The 17,975-nt window shown below is 44.1% G+C and overlaps 11 non-coding genes across 11 annotated transcripts; 2 read left to right on the top strand and 9 right to left on the bottom strand.

The window, feature by feature from the left end:
• Positions 1-1,380: 1,380 nt before the first annotated feature.
• Positions 1,381-1,453, bottom strand: TRNAM-CAU (transfer RNA methionine (anticodon CAU)). The gene has a single exon. It is a non-coding gene; the product is annotated as a tRNA-Met (tRNA).
• Positions 1,454-2,935: 1,482 nt separating this feature from the next.
• Positions 2,936-3,008, bottom strand: TRNAM-CAU (transfer RNA methionine (anticodon CAU)). The gene has a single exon. It is a non-coding gene; the product is annotated as a tRNA-Met (tRNA).
• Positions 3,009-4,491: 1,483 nt separating this feature from the next.
• TRNAM-CAU (transfer RNA methionine (anticodon CAU)) lies at positions 4,492-4,564 on the bottom strand. Its single transcript has one exon. It is a non-coding gene; the product is annotated as a tRNA-Met (tRNA).
• A 1,483-nt stretch (positions 4,565-6,047) lies between these two features.
• On the bottom strand, positions 6,048-6,120 carry TRNAM-CAU (transfer RNA methionine (anticodon CAU)). The gene has a single exon. It is a non-coding gene; the product is annotated as a tRNA-Met (tRNA).
• A 1,482-nt stretch (positions 6,121-7,602) lies between these two features.
• TRNAM-CAU (transfer RNA methionine (anticodon CAU)) lies at positions 7,603-7,675 on the bottom strand. Its single transcript has one exon. It is a non-coding gene; the product is annotated as a tRNA-Met (tRNA).
• A 1,483-nt stretch (positions 7,676-9,158) lies between these two features.
• TRNAM-CAU (transfer RNA methionine (anticodon CAU)) lies at positions 9,159-9,231 on the bottom strand. Its single transcript has one exon. It is a non-coding gene; the product is annotated as a tRNA-Met (tRNA).
• A 1,483-nt stretch (positions 9,232-10,714) lies between these two features.
• Positions 10,715-10,787, bottom strand: TRNAM-CAU (transfer RNA methionine (anticodon CAU)). Its single transcript has one exon. It is a non-coding gene; the product is annotated as a tRNA-Met (tRNA).
• Positions 10,788-11,996: 1,209 nt separating this feature from the next.
• TRNAA-CGC (transfer RNA alanine (anticodon CGC)) lies at positions 11,997-12,068 on the top strand. The gene has a single exon. It is a non-coding gene; the product is annotated as a tRNA-Ala (tRNA).
• A 1,755-nt stretch (positions 12,069-13,823) lies between these two features.
• On the bottom strand, positions 13,824-13,896 carry TRNAM-CAU (transfer RNA methionine (anticodon CAU)). Its single transcript has one exon. It is a non-coding gene; the product is annotated as a tRNA-Met (tRNA).
• A 1,483-nt stretch (positions 13,897-15,379) lies between these two features.
• TRNAM-CAU (transfer RNA methionine (anticodon CAU)) lies at positions 15,380-15,452 on the bottom strand. The gene has a single exon. It is a non-coding gene; the product is annotated as a tRNA-Met (tRNA).
• Positions 15,453-16,664: 1,212 nt separating this feature from the next.
• Positions 16,665-16,736, top strand: TRNAA-CGC (transfer RNA alanine (anticodon CGC)). Its single transcript has one exon. It is a non-coding gene; the product is annotated as a tRNA-Ala (tRNA).
• The last annotated feature ends 1,239 nt before the right edge of the window (positions 16,737-17,975 follow it).

Raw genomic sequence — 17,975 nt, 5'->3', positions numbered from 1 at the left:
TGGCCGTCGGTTCAATGCAGGGTTTCCAATCATACAGTCAAATCTTGCAGAAGTGGGGATGTAGCTCAGTGGTAGAGCGCATGCTTTGCATGTATGAGGCCCCGGGTTCAATCCCCGGCATCTCCAGACTTTTGCCATGCTTACCTTGGATTTTGGGCAGAAAGCTAGGCTGGCATCATGATGAAGGAAGAGATATGTCCTCCAACCGGGAAGAGGACCCCGCTTAATCTGTCAGACGTTTGCCTTGAAAAATCCCATGAAATGGGGCTATCTCATTTTTGATGATTATAGATCAAAAGAATCCTACTTGTTGAAGACATCAAAGTGATGATTCATCTTGACAACCATAATGCTTTGATGATAGAAATCTGTCGCATCTCTCTTGATCATTGGTAAGGGTTCTTCTTCTAAACCAAAGACTCTTTACAGTAGCTTTTAGAAAAACTGAATATTTTGTTTATCTCAATCACCTTCAATCTACAGATTTTTCCGTTCTCTTTCCTTTTGAAAATGCATCCAAAATGCACGTTCTTGATGCTGGGTGCTTAGTAATGACTCCCATAACTTTCTGTCATTTCTTTCATGGTTCCGCGCAGCCATCCATTTGCCACCAATGCTGCCCAAGGTCTTTGTATCAAAGTTCCTTTCCTTTCTGTAAAATTGAAATTTGGAGCACCCCTGCTTATCCCCAAGCCAAGACAGAACATGAACTTTGGTCTGAAATCCTCCTTTGGGGTGATAAGACGTACCTTACAGTGTGCTCTAAGAACTGGTGACTTTGAGAGGGAGCTGCAGGTAATGTTAATGATTTTCATCGATCTGCTCCTGATCCCCACCCCCACAACCTTTCTTGAGCGAGAGATAATTACAGCGCTGAAAGATACTTCAGCCACTCCTTCGATAGCTCAGTTGGTAGAGCGGAGGACTGTAGCATAAAGTCAGACATCCTTAGGTCGCTGGTTCAAATCAGGCTCGAAGGATTTTGTGCTTCGATTTCCATATCTTTCACTTTTATTCAAACAATACCTTCCATTGATTATGATCGAGACTTTGCAGTCCCTGGGTTTCAGGGATTCCTTGCATCCATCAAACAGCTCAAGTGCAAAAGTGGGGATGTAGCTCAGTGGTAGAGCGCATGTTTCGCATGTATGAGGTCCCGGGTTCAATCCCCGGCATCTCCAGGAGCCTCTGTTCCTTATCTTGGCTTTTTTCCAGAAGGCTAGCCTGCCATCATGCAGAAAGAAGAAGTTTGTCATGCAGTTGGGGTGAGAGCCCCACTTAAATAGTCAGACATTTGCTTTGGAAAAATCTTTGAACTAGGCATAGTTTGCGCATTTCAAGAAAATCGGAGAATTTTGCATTCCAAAAGAAGGAAATAAATGCCCTCTCTGAGGATCGAACTCAGGACCTTCAGATTATGAGACTGACGCGCTGCCTACTGCGCTAAGAAGGCTGTATATAGGCATCTGTACATAAGACCATGAAGATCATCCAGGTACAAGGCTGAAGGATTTTCCTGACTGACATTGTATACTGCAGAGTCGAATGGGGTGATGTGGCCGTCGGTTCAATGCAGGGTTTCCAATCATACAGTCAAATCTTGCAGAAGTGGGGATGTAGCTCAGTGGTAGAGCGCATGCTTTGCATGTATGAGGCCCCGGGTTCAATCCCCGGCATCTCCAGACTTTTGCCATGCTTACCTTGGATTTTGGGCAGAAAGCTAGGCTGGCATCATGATGAAGGAAGAGATATGTCCTCCAACCGGGAAGAGGACCCCGCTTAATCTGTCAGACGTTTGCCTTGAAAAATCCCATGAAATGGGGCTATCTCATTTTTGATGATTATAGATCAAAAGAATCCTACTTGTTGAAGACATCAAAGTGATGATTCATCTTGACAACCATAATGCTTTGATGATAGAAATCTGTCGCATCTCTCTTGATCATTGGTAAGGGTTCTTCTTCTAAACCAAAGACTCTTTACAGTAGCTTTTAGAAAAACTGAATATTTTGTTTATCTCAATCACCTTCAATCTACAGATTTTTCCGTTCTCTTTCCTTTTGAAAATGCATCCAAAATGCACGTTCTTGATGCTGGGTGCTTAGTAATGACTCCCATAACTTTCTGTCATTTCTTTCATGGTTCCGCGCAGCCATCCATTTGCCACCAATGCTGCCCAAGGTCTTTGTATCAAAGTTCCTTTCCTTTCTGTAAAATTGAAATTTGGAGCACCCCTGCTTATCCCCAAGCCAAGACAGAACATGAACTTTGGTCTGAAATCCTCCTTTGGGGTGATAAGACGTACCTTACAGTGTGCTCTAAGAACTGGTGACTTTGAGAGGGAGCTGCAGGTAATGTTAATGATTTTCATCGATCTGCTCCTGATCCCCACCCCACAACCTTTCTTGAGCGAGAGATAATTACAGCGCTGAAAGATACTTCAGCCACTCCTTCGATAGCTCAGTTGGTAGAGCGGAGGACTGTAGCATAAAGTCAGACATCCTTAGGTCGCTGGTTCAAATCAGGCTCGAAGGATTTTGTGCTTCGATTTCCATATCTTTCACTTTTATTCAAACAATACCTTCCATTGATTATGATCGAGACTTTGCAGTCCCTGGGTTTCAGGGATTCCTTGCATCCATCAAACAGCTCGAGTGCAAAAGTGGGGATGTAGCTCAGTGGTAGAGCGCATGTTTTGCATGTATGAGGTCGCGGGTTCAATCCCCGGCATCTCCAGGAGCCTCTGTTCCTTATCTTGGCTTTTTTCCAGAAGGCTAGCCTGCCATCATGCAGAAAGAAGAAGTTTGTCATGCAGTTGGGGTGAGAGCCCCACTTAAATAGTCAGACATTTGCTTTGGAAAAATCTTTGAACTAGGCATAGTTTGCGCATTTCAAGAAAATCGGAGAATTTTGCATTCCAAAAGAAGGAAATAAATGCCCTCTCTGAGGATCGAACTCAGGACCTTCAGATTATGAGACTGACGCGCTGCCTACTGCGCTAAGAAGGCTGTATATAGGCATCTGTACATAAGACCATGAAGATCATCCAGGTACAAGGCTGAAGGATTTTCCTGACTGACATTGTATACTGCAGAGTCGAATGGGGTGATGTGGCCGTCGGTTCAATGCAGGGTTTCCAATCATACAGTCAAATCTTGCAGAAGTGGGGATGTAGCTCAGTGGTAGAGCGCATGCTTTGCATGTATGAGGCCCCGGGTTCAATCCCCGGCATCTCCAGACTTTTGCCATGCTTACCTTGGATTTTGGGCAGAAAGCTAGGCTGGCATCATGATGAAGGAAGAGATATGTCCTCCAACCGGGATGAGGACCCCGCTTAATCTGTCAGACGTTTGCCTTGAAAAATCCCATGAAATGGGGCTATCTCATTTTTGATGATTATAGATCAAAAGAATCCTACTTGTTGAAGACATCAAAGTGATGATTCATCTTGACAACCATAATGCTTTGATGATAGAAATCTGTCGCATCTCTCTTGATCATTGGTAAGGGTTCTTCTTCTAAACCAAAGACTCTTTACAGTAGCTTTTAGAAAAACGGAATATTTTGTTTATCTCAATCACCTTCAATCTACAGATTTTTCCGTTCTCTTTCCTTTTGAAAATGCATCCAAAATGCACGTTCTTGATGCTGGGTGCTTAGTAATGACTCCCATAACTTTCTGTCATTTCTTTCATGGTTCCGCGCAGCCATCCATTTGCCACCAATGCTGCCCAAGGTCTTTGTATCAAAGTTCCTTTCCTTTCTGTAAAATTGAAATTTGGAGCACCCCTGCTTATCCCCAAGCCAAGACAGAACATGAACTTTGGTCTGAAATCCTCCTTTGGGGTGATAAGACGTACCTTACAGTGTGCTCTAAGAACTGGTGACTTTGAGAGGGAGCTGCAGGTAATGTTCATGATTTTCATCGATCTGCTCCTGATCCCCACCCCCACAACCTTTCTTGAGCGAGAGATAATTACAGCGCTGAAAGATACTTCAGCAACTCCTTCGATAGCTCAGTTTGTAGAGCGGAGGACTGTAGCATAAAGTCAGACATCCTTAGGTCGCTGGTTCAAATCTGTCTCGAAGGATTTTGTGCTTCGATTTCCATATCTTTCACTTTGATTCAAACAATACCTTCCATTGATTATGATCGAGACTTTGCAGTCCCTGGGTTTCAGGGATTCCTTGCATCCATCAAACAGCTCGAGTGCAAAAGTGGGGATGTAGCTCAGTGGTAGAGCGCATGTTTCGCATGTATGAGGTCCCGGGTTCAATCCCCGGCATCTCCAGGAGCCTCTGTTCCTTATCTTGGCTTTTTTCCAGAAGGCTAGCCTGCCATCATGCAGAAAGAAGAAGTTTGTCATGCAGTTGGGGTGAGAGCCCCACTTAAATAGTCAGACATTTGCTTTGGAAAAATCTTTGAACTAGGCATAGTTTGCGCATTTCAAGAAAATCGGAGAATTTTGCATTCCAAAAGAAGGAAATAAATGCCCTCTCTGAGGATCGAACTCAGGACCTTCAGATTATGAGACTGACGCGCTGCCTACTGCGCTAAGAAGGCTGTATATAGGCATCTGTACATAAGACCATGAAGATCATCCAGGTACAAGGCTGAAGGATTTTCCTGACTGACATTGTATACTGCAGAGTCGAATGGGGTGATGTGGCCGTCGGTTCAATGCAGGGTTTCCAATCATACAGTCAAATCTTGCAGAAGTGGGGATGTAGCTCAGTGGTAGAGCGCATGCTTTGCATGTATGAGGCCCCGGGTTCAATCCCCGGCATCTCCAGACTTTTGCCATGCTTACCTTGGATTTTGGGCAGAAAGCTAGGCTGGCATCATGATGAAGGAAGAGATATGTCCTCCAACCGGGAAGAGGACCCCGCTTAATCTGTCAGACGTTTGCCTTGAAAAATCCCATGAAATGGGGCTATCTCATTTTTGATGATTATAGATCAAAAGAATCCTACTTGTTGAAGACATCAAAGTGATGATTCATCTTGACAACCATAATGCTTTGATGATAGAAATCTGTCGCATCTCTCTTGATCATTGGTAAGGGTTCTTCTTCTAAACCAAAGACTCTTTACAGTAGCTTTTAGAAAAACTGAATATTTTGTTTATCTCAATCACCTTCAATCTACAGATTTTTCCGTTCTCTTTCCTTTTGAAAATGCATCCAAAATGCACGTTCTTGATGCTGGGTGCTTAGTAATGACTCCCATAACTTTCTGTCATTTCTTTCATGGTTCCGCGCAGCCATCCATTTGCCACCAATGCTGCCCAAGGTCTTTGTATCAAAGTTCCTTTCCTTTCTGTAAAATTGAAATTTGGAGCACCCCTGCTTATCCCCAAGCCAAGACAGAACATGAACTTTGGTCTGAAATCCTCCTTTGGGGTGATAAGACGTACCTTACAGTGTGCTCTAAGAACTGGTGACTTTGAGAGGGAGCTGCAGGTAATGTTAATGATTTTCATCGATCTGCTCCTGATCCCCACCCCCACAACCTTTCTTGAGCGAGAGATAATTACAGCGCTGAAAGATACTTCAGCCACTCCTTCGATAGCTCAGTTGGTAGAGCGGAGGACTGTAGCATAAAGTCAGACATCCTTAGGTCGCTGGTTCAAATCAGGCTCGAAGGATTTTGTGCTTCGATTTCCATATCTTTCACTTTTATTCAAACAATACCTTCCATTGATTATGATCGAGACTTTGCAGTCCCTGGGTTTCAGGGATTCCTTGCATCCATCAAACAGCTCAAGTGCAAAAGTGGGGATGTAGCTCAGTGGTAGAGCGCATGTTTCGCATGTATGAGGTCCCGGGTTCAATCCCCGGCATCTCCAGGAGCCTCTGTTCCTTATCTTGGCTTTTTTCCAGAAGGCTAGCCTGCCATCATGCAGAAAGAAGAAGTTTGTCATGCAGTTGGGGTGAGAGCCCCACTTAAATAGTCAGACATTTGCTTTGGAAAAATCTTTGAACTAGGCATAGTTTGCGCATTTCAAGAAAATCGGAGAATTTTGCATTCCAAAAGAAGGAAATAAATGCCCTCTCTGAGGATCGAACTCAGGACCTTCAGATTATGAGACTGACGCGCTGCCTACTGCGCTAAGAAGGCTGTATATAGGCATCTGTACATAAGACCATGAAGATCATCCAGGTACAAGGCTGAAGGATTTTCCTGACTGACATTGTATACTGCAGAGTCGAATGGGGTGATGTGGCCGTCGGTTCAATGCAGGGTTTCCAATCATACAGTCAAATCTTGCAGAAGTGGGGATGTAGCTCAGTGGTAGAGCGCATGCTTTGCATGTATGAGGCCCCGGGTTCAATCCCCGGCATCTCCAGACTTTTGCCATGCTTACCTTGGATTTTGGGCAGAAAGCTAGGCTGGCATCATGATGAAGGAAGAGATATGTCCTCCAACCGGGAAGAGGACCCCGCTTAATCTGTCAGACGTTTGCCTTGAAAAATCCCATGAAATGGGGCTATCTCATTTTTGATGATTATAGATCAAAAGAATCCTACTTGTTGAAGACATCAAAGTGATGATTCATCTTGACAACCATAATGCTTTGATGATAGAAATCTGTCGCATCTCTCTTGATCATTGGTAAGGGTTCTTCTTCTAAACCAAAGACTCTTTACAGTAGCTTTTAGAAAAACTGAATATTTTGTTTATCTCAATCACCTTCAATCTACAGATTTTTCCGTTCTCTTTCCTTTTGAAAATGCATCCAAAATGCACGTTCTTGATGCTGGGTGCTTAGTAATGACTCCCATAACTTTCTGTCATTTCTTTCATGGTTCCGCGCAGCCATCCATTTGCCACCAATGCTGCCCAAGGTCTTTGTATCAAAGTTCCTTTCCTTTCTGTAAAATTGAAATTTGGAGCACCCCTGCTTATCCCCAAGCCAAGACAGAACATGAACTTTGGTCTGAAATCCTCCTTTGGGGTGATAAGACGTACCTTACAGTGTGCTCTAAGAACTGGTGACTTTGAGAGGGAGCTGCAGGTAATGTTAATGATTTTCATCGATCTGCTCCTGATCCCCACCCCACAACCTTTCTTGAGCGAGAGATAATTACAGCGCTGAAAGATACTTCAGCCACTCCTTCGATAGCTCAGTTGGTAGAGCGGAGGACTGTAGCATAAAGTCAGACATCCTTAGGTCGCTGGTTCAAATCAGGCTCGAAGGATTTTGTGCTTCGATTTCCATATCTTTCACTTTTATTCAAACAATACCTTCCATTGATTATGATCGAGACTTTGCAGTCCCTGGGTTTCAGGGATTCCTTGCATCCATCAAACAGCTCGAGTGCAAAAGTGGGGATGTAGCTCAGTGGTAGAGCGCATGTTTTGCATGTATGAGGTCGCGGGTTCAATCCCCGGCATCTCCAGGAGCCTCTGTTCCTTATCTTGGCTTTTTTCCAGAAGGCTAGCCTGCCATCATGCAGAAAGAAGAAGTTTGTCATGCAGTTGGGGTGAGAGCCCCACTTAAATAGTCAGACATTTGCTTTGGAAAAATCTTTGAACTAGGCATAGTTTGCGCATTTCAAGAAAATCGGAGAATTTTGCATTCCAAAAGAAGGAAATAAATGCCCTCTCTGAGGATCGAACTCAGGACCTTCAGATTATGAGACTGACGCGCTGCCTACTGCGCTAAGAAGGCTGTATATAGGCATCTGTACATAAGACCATGAAGATCATCCAGGTACAAGGCTGAAGGATTTTCCTGACTGACATTGTATACTGCAGAGTCGAATGGGGTGATGTGGCCGTCGGTTCAATGCAGGGTTTCCAATCATACAGTCAAATCTTGCAGAAGTGGGGATGTAGCTCAGTGGTAGAGCGCATGCTTTGCATGTATGAGGCCCCGGGTTCAATCCCCGGCATCTCCAGACTTTTGCCATGCTTACCTTGGATTTTGGGCCGAAAGCTAGGCTGGCATCATGATGAAGGAAGAGATATGTCCTCCAACCGGGATGAGGACCCCGCTTAATCTGTCAGACGTTTGCCTTGAAAAATCCCATGAAATGGGGCTATCTCATTTTTGATGATTATAGATCAAAAGAATCCTACTTGTTGAAGACATCAAAGTGATGATTCATCTTGACAACCATAATGCTTTGATGATAGAAATCTGTCGCATCTCTCTTGATCATTGGTAAGGGTTCTTCTTCTAAACCAAAGACTCTTTACAGTAGCTTTTAGAAAAACGGAATATTTTGTTTATCTCAATCACCTTCAATCTACAGATTTTTCCGTTCTCTTTCCTTTTGAAAATGCATCCAAAATGCACGTTCTTGATGCTGGGTGCTTAGTAATGACTCCCATAACTTTCTGTCATTTCTTTCATGGTTCCGCGCAGCCATCCATTTGCCACCAATGCTGCCCAAGGTCTTTGTATCAAAGTTCCTTTCCTTTCTGTAAAATTGAAATTTGGAGCACCCCTGCTTATCCCCAAGCCAAGACAGAACATGAACTTTGGTCTGAAATCCTCCTTTGGGGTGATAAGACGTACCTTACAGTGTGCTCTAAGAACTGGTGACTTTGAGAGGGAGCTGCAGGTAATGTTCATGATTTTCATCGATCTGCTCCTGATCCCCACCCCCACAACCTTTCTTGAGCGAGAGATAATTACAGCGCTGAAAGATACTTCAGCAACTCCTTCGATAGCTCAGTTGGTAGAGCGGAGGACTGTAGCATAAAGTCAGACATCCTTAGGTCGCTGGTTCAAATCTGTCTCGAAGGATTTTGTGCTTCGATTTCCATATCTTTCACTTTTATTCAAACAATACCTTCCATTGATTATGATCGAGACTTTGCAGTCCCTGGGTTTCAGGGATTCCTTGCATCCATCAAACAGCTCAAGTGCAAAAGTGGGGATGTAGCTCAGTGGTAGAGCGCATGTTTCGCATGTATGAGGTCCCGGGTTCAATCCCCGGCATCTCCAGGAGCCTCTGTTCCTTATCTTGGCTTTTTTCCAGAAGGCTAGCCTGCCATCATGCAGAAAGAAGAAGTTTGTCATGCAGTTGGGGTGAGAGCCCCACTTAAATAGTCAGACATTTGCTTTGGAAAAATCTTTGAACTAGGCATAGTTTGCGCATTTCAAGAAAATCGGAGAATTTTGCATTCCAAAAGAAGGAAATAAATGCCCTCTCTGAGGATCGAACTCAGGACCTTCAGATTATGAGACTGACGCGCTGCCTACTGCGCTAAGAAGGCTGTATATAGGCATCTGTACATAAGACCATGAAGATCATCCAGGTACAAGGCTGAAGGATTTTCCTGACTGACATTGTATACTGCAGAGTCGAATGGGGTGATGTGGCCGTCGGTTCAATGCAGGGTTTCCAATCATACAGTCAAATCTTGCAGAAGTGGGGATGTAGCTCAGTGGTAGAGCGCATGCTTTGCATGTATGAGGCCCCGGGTTCAATCCCCGGCATCTCCAGACTTTTGCCATGCTTACCTTGGATTTTGGGCAGAAAGCTAGGCTGGCATCATGATGAAGGAAGAGATATGTCCTCCAACCGGGAAGAGGACCCCGCTTAATCTGTCAGACGTTTGCCTTGAAAAATCCCATGAAATGGGGCTATCTCATTTTTGATGATTATAGATCAAAAGAATCCTACTTGTTGAAGACATCAAAGTGATGATTCATCTTGACAACCATAATGCTTTGATGATAGAAATCTGTCGCATCTCTCTTGATCATTGGTAAGGGTTCTTCTTCTAAACCAAAGACTCTTTACAGTAGCTTTTAGAAAAACTGAATATTTTGTTTATCTCAATCACCTTCAATCTACAGATTTTTCCGTTCTCTTTCCTTTTGAAAATGCATCCAAAATGCACGTTCTTGATGCTGGGTGCTTAGTAATGACTCCCATAACTTTCTGTCATTTCTTTCATGGTTCCGCGCAGCCATCCATTTGCCACCAATGCTGCCCAAGGTCTTTGTATCAAAGTTCCTTTCCTTTCTGTAAAATTGAAATTTGGAGCACCCCTGCTTATCCCCAAGCCAAGACAGAACATGAACTTTGGTCTGAAATCCTCCTTTGGGGTGATAAGACGTACCTTACAGTGTGCTCTAAGAACTGGTGACTTTGAGAGGGAGCTGCAGGTAATGTTAATGATTTTCATCGATCTGCTCCTGATCCCCACCCCCACAACCTTTCTTGAGCGAGAGATAATTACAGCGCTGAAAGATACTTCAGCCACTCCTTCGATAGCTCAGTTGGTAGAGCGGAGGACTGTAGCATAAAGTCAGACATCCTTAGGTCGCTGGTTCAAATCAGGCTCGAAGGATTTTGTGCTTCGATTTCCATATCTTTCACTTTTATTCAAACAATACCTTCCATTGATTATGATCGAGACTTTGCAGTCCCTGGGTTTCAGGGATTCCTTGCATCCATCAAACAGCTCAAGTGCAAAAGTGGGGATGTAGCTCAGTGGTAGAGCGCATGTTTCGCATGTATGAGGTCCCGGGTTCAATCCCCGGCATCTCCAGGAGCCTCTGTTCCTTATCTTGGCTTTTTTCCAGAAGGCTAGCCTGCCATCATGCAGAAAGAAGAAGTTTGTCATGCAGTTGGGGTGAGAGCCCCACTTAAATAGTCAGACATTTGCTTTGGAAAAATCTTTGAACTAGGCATAGTTTGCGCATTTCAAGAAAATCGGAGAATTTTGCATTCCAAAAGAAGGAAATAAATGCCCTCTCTGAGGATCGAACTCAGGACCTTCAGATTATGAGACTGACGCGCTGCCTACTGCGCTAAGAAGGCTGTATATAGGCATCTGTACATAAGACCATGAAGATCATCCAGGTACAAGGCTGAAGGATTTTCCTGACTGACGTATACTGCAGAGTCGAATGGGGTGATGTGGCCGTCGGTTCAATGCAGGGTTTCCAATCATACAGTCAAATCTTGCAGAAGTGGGGATGTAGCTCAGTGGTAGAGCGCATGCTTTGCATGTATGAGGCCCCGGGTTCAATCCCCGGCATCTCCAGACTTTTGCCATGCTTACCTTGGATTTTGGGCAGAAAGCTAGGCTGGCATCATGATGAAGGAAGAGATATGTCCTCCAACCGGGATGAGGACCCCGCTTAATCTGTCAGACGTTTGCCTTGAAAAATCCCATGAAATGGGGCTATCTCATTTTTGATGATTATAGATCAAAAGAATCCTACTTGTTGAAGACATCAAAGTGATGATTCATCTTGACAACCATAATGCTTTGATGATAGAAATCTGTCGCATCTCTCTTGATCATTGGTAAGGGTTCTTCTTCTAAACCAAAGACTCTTTACAGTAGCTTTTAGAAAAACGGAATATTTTGTTTATCTCAATCACCTTCAATCTACAGATTTTTCCGTTCTCTTTCCTTTTGAAAATGCATCCAAAATGCACGTTCTTGATGCTGGGTGCTTAGTAATGACTCCCATAACTTTCTGTCATTTCTTTCATGGTTCCGCGCAGCCATCCATTTGCCACCAATGCTGCCCAAGGTCTTTGTATCAAAGTTCCTTTCCTTTCTGTAAAATTGAAATTTGGAGCACCCCTGCTTATCCCCAAGCCAAGACAGAACATGAACTTTGGTCTGAAATCCTCCTTTGGGGTGATAAGACGTACCTTACAGTGTGCTCTAAGAACTGGTGACTTTGAGAGGGAGCTGCAGGTAATGTTCATGATTTTCATCGATCTGCTCCTGATCCCCACCCCCACAACCTTTCTTGAGCGAGAGATAATTACAGCGCTGAAAGATACTTCAGCAACTCCTTCGATAGCTCAGTTGGTAGAGCGGAGGACTGTAGCATAAAGTCAGACATCCTTAGGTCGCTGGTTCAAATCTGGCTCGAAGGATTTTGTGCTTCGATTTCCATATCTTTCACTTTTATTCAAACAATACCTTCCATTGATTATGATCGAGACTTTGCAGTCCCTGGGTTTCAGGGACTCCTTGCATCCATCAAACAGCTCGAGTGCAAAAGTGGGGATGTAGCTCAGTGGTAGAGCGCATGCTTCGCATGTATGAGGTCCCGGGTTCAATCCCCGGCATCTCCAGGAGCCTCTGTTCCTTATCTTGGCTTTTTTCCAGAAGGCTAGCCTGCCATCATGCAGAAAGAAGAAGTTTGTCATGCAGTTGGGGTGAGAGCCCCACTTAAATAGTCAGACATTTGCTTTGGAAAAATCTTTGAACTAGGCATAGTTTGCGCATTTCAAGAAAATTGGAGAATTTTGCATTCCAAAAGAAGGAAATAAATGCCCTCTCTGAGGATCGAACTCAGGACCTTCAGATTATTAGACTGACGCGCTGCCTACTGCGCTAAGAAGGCTGTATATAGGCATCGGTACATAAGACCATGAAGATCATCCAGGTACAAGGCTGAAGGATTTTCCTGACTGACATTGTATACTGCAGAGTCGAATGGGGTGATGTGGCCGTCGGTTCAATGCAGGGTTTCCAATCATACAGTCAAATCTTGCAGAAGTGGGGATGTAGCTCAGTGGTAGAGCGCATGCTTTGCATGTATGAGGCCCCGGGTTCAATCCCCGGCATCTCCAGACTTTTGCCATGCTTACCTTGGATTTTGGGCAGAAAGCTAGGCTGGCATCATGATGAAGGAAGAGATATGTCCTCCAACCGGGAAGAGGACCCCGCTTAATCTGTCAGACGTTTGCCTTGAAAAATCCCATGAAATGGGGCTATCTCATTTTTGATGATTATAGATCAAAAGAATCCTACTTGTTGAAGACATCAAAGTGATGATTCATCTTGACAACCATAATGCTTTGATGATAGAAATCTGTCGCATCTCTCTTGATCATTGGTAAGGGTTCTTCTTCTAAACCAAAGACTCTTTACAGTAGCTTTTAGAAAAACGGAATATTTTGTTTATCTCAATCACCTTCAATCTACAGATTTTTCCGTTCTCTTTCCTTTTGAAAATGCATCCAAAATGCACGTTCTTGATGCTGGGTGCTTAGTAATGACTCCCATAACTTTCTGTCATTTCTTTCATGGTTCCGCGCAGCCATCCATTTGCCACCAATGCTGCCCAAGGTCTTTGTATCAAAGTTCCTTTCCTTTCTGTAAAATTGAAATTTGGAGCACCCCTGCTTATCCCCAAGCCAAGACAGAACATGAACTTTGGTCTGAAATCCTCCTTTGGGGTGATAAGACGTACCTTACAGTGTGCTCTAAGAACTGGTGACTTTGAGAGGGAGCTGCAGGTAATGTTAATGATTTTCATCGATCTGCTCCTGATCCCCACCCCCACAACCTTTCTTGAGCGAGAGATAATTACAGCGCTGAAAGATACTTCAGCCACTCCTTCGATAGCTCAGTTGGTAGAGCGGAGGACTGTAGCATAAAGTCAGACATCCTTAGGTCGCTGGTTCAAATCAGGCTCGAAGGATTTTGTGCTTCGATTTCCATATCTTTCACTTTTATTCAAACAATACCTTCCATTGATTATGATCGAGACTTTGCAGTCCCTGGGTTTCAGGGATTCCTTGCATCCATCAAACAGCTCGAGTGCAAAAGTGGGGATGTAGCTCAGTGGTAGAGCGCATGTTTTGCATGTATGAGGTCCCGGGTTCAATCCCCGGCATCTCCAGGAGCCTCTGTTCCTTATCTTGGCTTTTTTCCAGAAGGCTAGCCTGCCATCATGCAGAAAGAAGAAGTTTGTCATGCAGTTGGGGTGAGAGCCCCACTTAAATAGTCAGACATTTGCTTTGGAAAAATCTTTGAACTAGGCATAGTTTGCGCATTTCAAGAAAATCGGAGAATTTTGCATTCCAAAAGAAGGAAATAAATGCCCTCTCTGAGGATCGAACTCAGGACCTTCAGATTATGAGACTGACGCGCTGCCTACTGCGCTAAGAAGGCTGTATATAGGCATCTGTACATAAGACCATGAAGATCATCCAGGTACAAGGCTGAAGGATTTTCCTGACTGACATTGTATACTGCAGAGTCGAATGGGGTGATGTGGCCGTCGGTTCAATGCAGGGTTTCCAATCATACAGTCAAATCTTGCAGAAGTGGGGATGTAGCTCAGTGGTAGAGCGCATGCTTTGCATGTATGAGGCCCCGGGTTCAATCCCTGGCATCTCCAGACTTTTGCCATGCTTACCTTGGATTTTGGGCAGAAAGCTAGGCTGGCATCATGATGAAGGAAGAGATATGTCCTCCAACCGGGAAGAGGACCCCGCTTAATCTGTCAGACGTTTGCCTTGAAAAGTCCCATGAAATGGGGCTATCTCATTTTTGATGATTATAGATCAAAAGAATCCTACTTGTTGAAGACATCAAAGTGATGATTCATCTTGACAACCATAATGCTTTGATGATAGAAATCTGTCGCATCTCTCTTGATCATTGGTAAGGGTTCTTCTTCTAAACCAAAGACTCTTTACAGTAGCTTTTAGAAAAACTGAATATTTTGTTTATCTCAATCACCTTCAATCTACAGATTTTTCCGTTCTCTTTCCTTTTGAAAATGCATCCAAAATGCACGTTCTTGATGCTGGGTGCTTAGTAATGACTCCCATAACTTTCTGTCATTTCTTTCATGGTTCCGCGCAGCCATCCATTTGCCACCAATGCTGCCCAAGGTCTTTGTATCAAAGTTCCTTTCCTTTCTGTAAAATTGAAATTTGGAGCACCCCTGCTTATTCCCAAGCCAAGACAGAACATGAACTTTGGTCTGAAATCCTCCTTTGGGGTGATAAGACGTACCTTACAGTGTGCTCTAAGAACTGGTGACTTTGAGAGGGAGCTGCAGGTAATGTTCATGATTTTCATCGATCTGCTCCTGATCCCCACCCCCACAACCTTTCTTGAGCGAGAGATAATTACAGCGCTGAAAGATACTTCAGCAACTCCTTCGATAGCTCAGTTGGTAGAGCGGAGGACTGTAGCATAAAGTCAGACATCCTTAGGTCGCTGGTTCAAATCTGGCTCGAAGGATTTTGTGCTTCGATTTCCATATCTTTCACTTTTATTCAAACAATACCTTCCATTGATTATGATCGAGACTTTGCAGTCCCTGGGTTTCAGGGACTCCTTGCATCCATCAAACAGCTCGAGTGCAAAAGTGGGGATGTAGCTCAGCGGTAGAGCGCATGCTTCGCATGTATGAGGTCCCGGGTTCAATCCCCGGCATCTCCAGGAGCCTCTGTTCCTTATCTTGGCTTTTTTCCAGAAGGCTAGCCTGCCATCATGCAGAAAGAAGAAGTTTGTCATGCAGTTGGGGTGAGAGCCCCACTTAAATAGTCAGACATTTGCTTTGGAAAAATCTTTGAACTAGGCATAGTTTGCGCATTTCAAGAAAATTGGAGAATTTTGCATTCCAAAAGAAGGAAATAAATGCCCTCTCTGAGGATCGAACTCAGGACCTTCAGATTATGAGACTGACGCGCTGCCTACTGCGCTAAGAAGGCTGTATATAGGCATCGGTACATAAGACCATGAAGATCATCCAGGTACAAGGCTGAAGGATTTTCCTGACTGACATTGTATACTGCAGAGTCGAATGGGGTGATGTGGCCGTCGGTTCAATGCAGGGTTTCCAATCATACAGTCAAATCTTGCAGAAGTGGGGATGTAGCTCAGTGGTAGAGCGCATGCTTTGCATGTATGAGGCCCCGGGTTCAATCCCCGGCATCTCCAGACTTTTGCCATGCTTACCTTGGATTTTGGGCAGAAAGCTAGGCTGGCATCATGATGAAGGAAGAGATATGTCCTCCAACCGGGAAGAGGACCCCGCTTAATCTGTCAGACGTTTGCCTTGAAAAATCCCATGAAATGGGGCTATCTCATTTTTGATGATTATAGATCAAAAGAATCCTACTTGTTGAAGACATCAAAGTGATGATTCATCTTGACAACCATAATGCTTTGATGATAGAAATCTGTCGCATCTCTCTTGATCATTGGTAAGGGTTCTTCTTCTAAACCAAAGACTCTTTACAGTAGCTTTTAGAAAAACGGAATATTTTGTTTATCTCAATCACCTTCAATCTACAGATTTTTCCGTTCTCTTTCCTTTTGAAAATGCATCCAAAATGCACGTTCTTGATGCTGGGTGCTTAGTAATGACTCCCATAACTTTCTGTCATTTCTTTCATGGTTCCGCGCAGCCATCCATTTGCCACCAATGCTGCCCAAGGTCTTTGTATCAAAGTTCCTTTCCTTTCTGTAAAATTGAAATTTGGAGCACCCCTGCTTATCCCCAAGCCAAGACAGAACATGAACTTTGGTCTGAAATCCTCCTTTGGGGTGATAAGACGTACCTTACAGTGTGCTCTAAGAACTGGTGACTTTGAGAGGGAGCTGCAGGTAATGTTCATGATTTTCATCGATCTGCTCCTGATCCCCACCCCCACAACCTTTCTTGAGCGAGAGATAATTACAGCGCTGAAAGATACTTCAGCCACTCCTTCGATAGCTCAGTTGGTAGAGCGGAGGACTGTAGCATAAAGTCAGACATCCTTAGGTCGCTGGTTCAAATCTGGCTCGAAGGATTTTGTGCTTCGATTTCCATATCTTTCACTTTTATTCAAACAATACCTTCCATTGATTATGATCGAGACTTTGCAGTCCCTGGGTTTCAGGGACTCCTTGCATCCATCAAACAGCTCGAGTGCAAAAGTGGGGATGTAGCTCAGTGGTAGAGCGCATGCTTCGCATGTATGAGGTCCCGGGTTCAATCCCCGGCATCTCCAGGAGCCTCTGTTCCTTATCTTGGCTTTTTTCCAGAAGGCTAGCCTGCCATCATGCAGAAAGAAGAAGTTTGTCATGCAGTTGGGGTGAGAGCCCCACTTAAATAGTCAGACATTTGCTTTGGAAAAATCTTTGAACTAGGCATAGTTTGCGCATTTCAAGAAAATTGGAGAATTTTGCATTCCAAAAGAAGGAAATAAATGCCCTCTCTGAGGAATGAACTCAGGACCTTCAGATTATGAGACTGACGCGCTGCCTACTGCGCTAAGAAGGCTGTATATAGGCATCGGTACATAAGACCATGAAGATCATCCAGGTACAAGGCTGAAGGATTTTCCTGACTGACATTGTATACTGCAGAGTCGAATGGGGTGATGTGGCCGTAGGTTCAATGCAGGGTTTCCAATCATACAGTCAAATCTTGCAGAAGTGGGGATGTAGCTCAGTGGTAGAGCGCATGCTTTGCATGTATGAGGCCCCGGGTTCAATCCCCGGCATCTCCAGACTTTTGCCATGCTTACCTTGGATTTTGGGCAGAAAGCTAGGCTGGCATCATGATGAAGGAAGAGATATGTCCTCCAACCGGGAAGAGGACCCCGCTTAATCTGTCAGACGTTTGCCTTGAAAAATCCCATGAAATGGGGCTATCTCATTTTTGATGATTATAGATCAAAAGAATCCTACTTGTTGAAGACATCAAAGTGATGATTCATCTTGACAACCATAATGCTTTGATGATAGAAATCTGTTGCATCTCTCTTGATCATTGGTAAGGGTTCTTCTTCTAAACCAAAGACTCTTTACAGTAGCTTTTAGAAAAACGGAATATTTTGTTTATCTCAATCACCTTCAATCTACAGATTTTTCCGTTCTCTTTCCTTTTGAAAATGCATCCAAAATGCACGTTCTTGATGCTGGGTGCTTAGTAATGACTCCCATAACTTTGTGTCATTTCTTTCATGGTTCCGCGCAGCCATCCATTTGCCACCAATGCTGCCCAAGGTCTTTGTATCAAAGTTCCTTTCCTTTCTGTAAAATTGAAATTTGGAGCACCCCTGCTTATCCCCAAGCCAAGACAGAACATGAACTTTGGTCTGAAATCCTCCTTTGGGGTGATAAGACGTACCTTACAGTGTGCTCTAAGAACTGGTGACTTTGAGAGGGAGCTGCAGGTAATGTTCATGATTTTCATCGATCTGCTCCTGATCCCCACCCCCACAACCTTTCTTGAGCGAGAGATA

This window comes from Triturus cristatus, chromosome 4_1 (assembly GCF_964204655.1).
Source record: "Triturus cristatus chromosome 4_1, aTriCri1.1, whole genome shotgun sequence".
NCBI classification, from domain to species: domain Eukaryota; kingdom Metazoa; phylum Chordata; class Amphibia; order Caudata; family Salamandridae; genus Triturus; species Triturus cristatus.
Note: the sequence above shows the minus strand (reverse complement) of the source record. Positions and strands in the feature narration are given on the sequence as shown.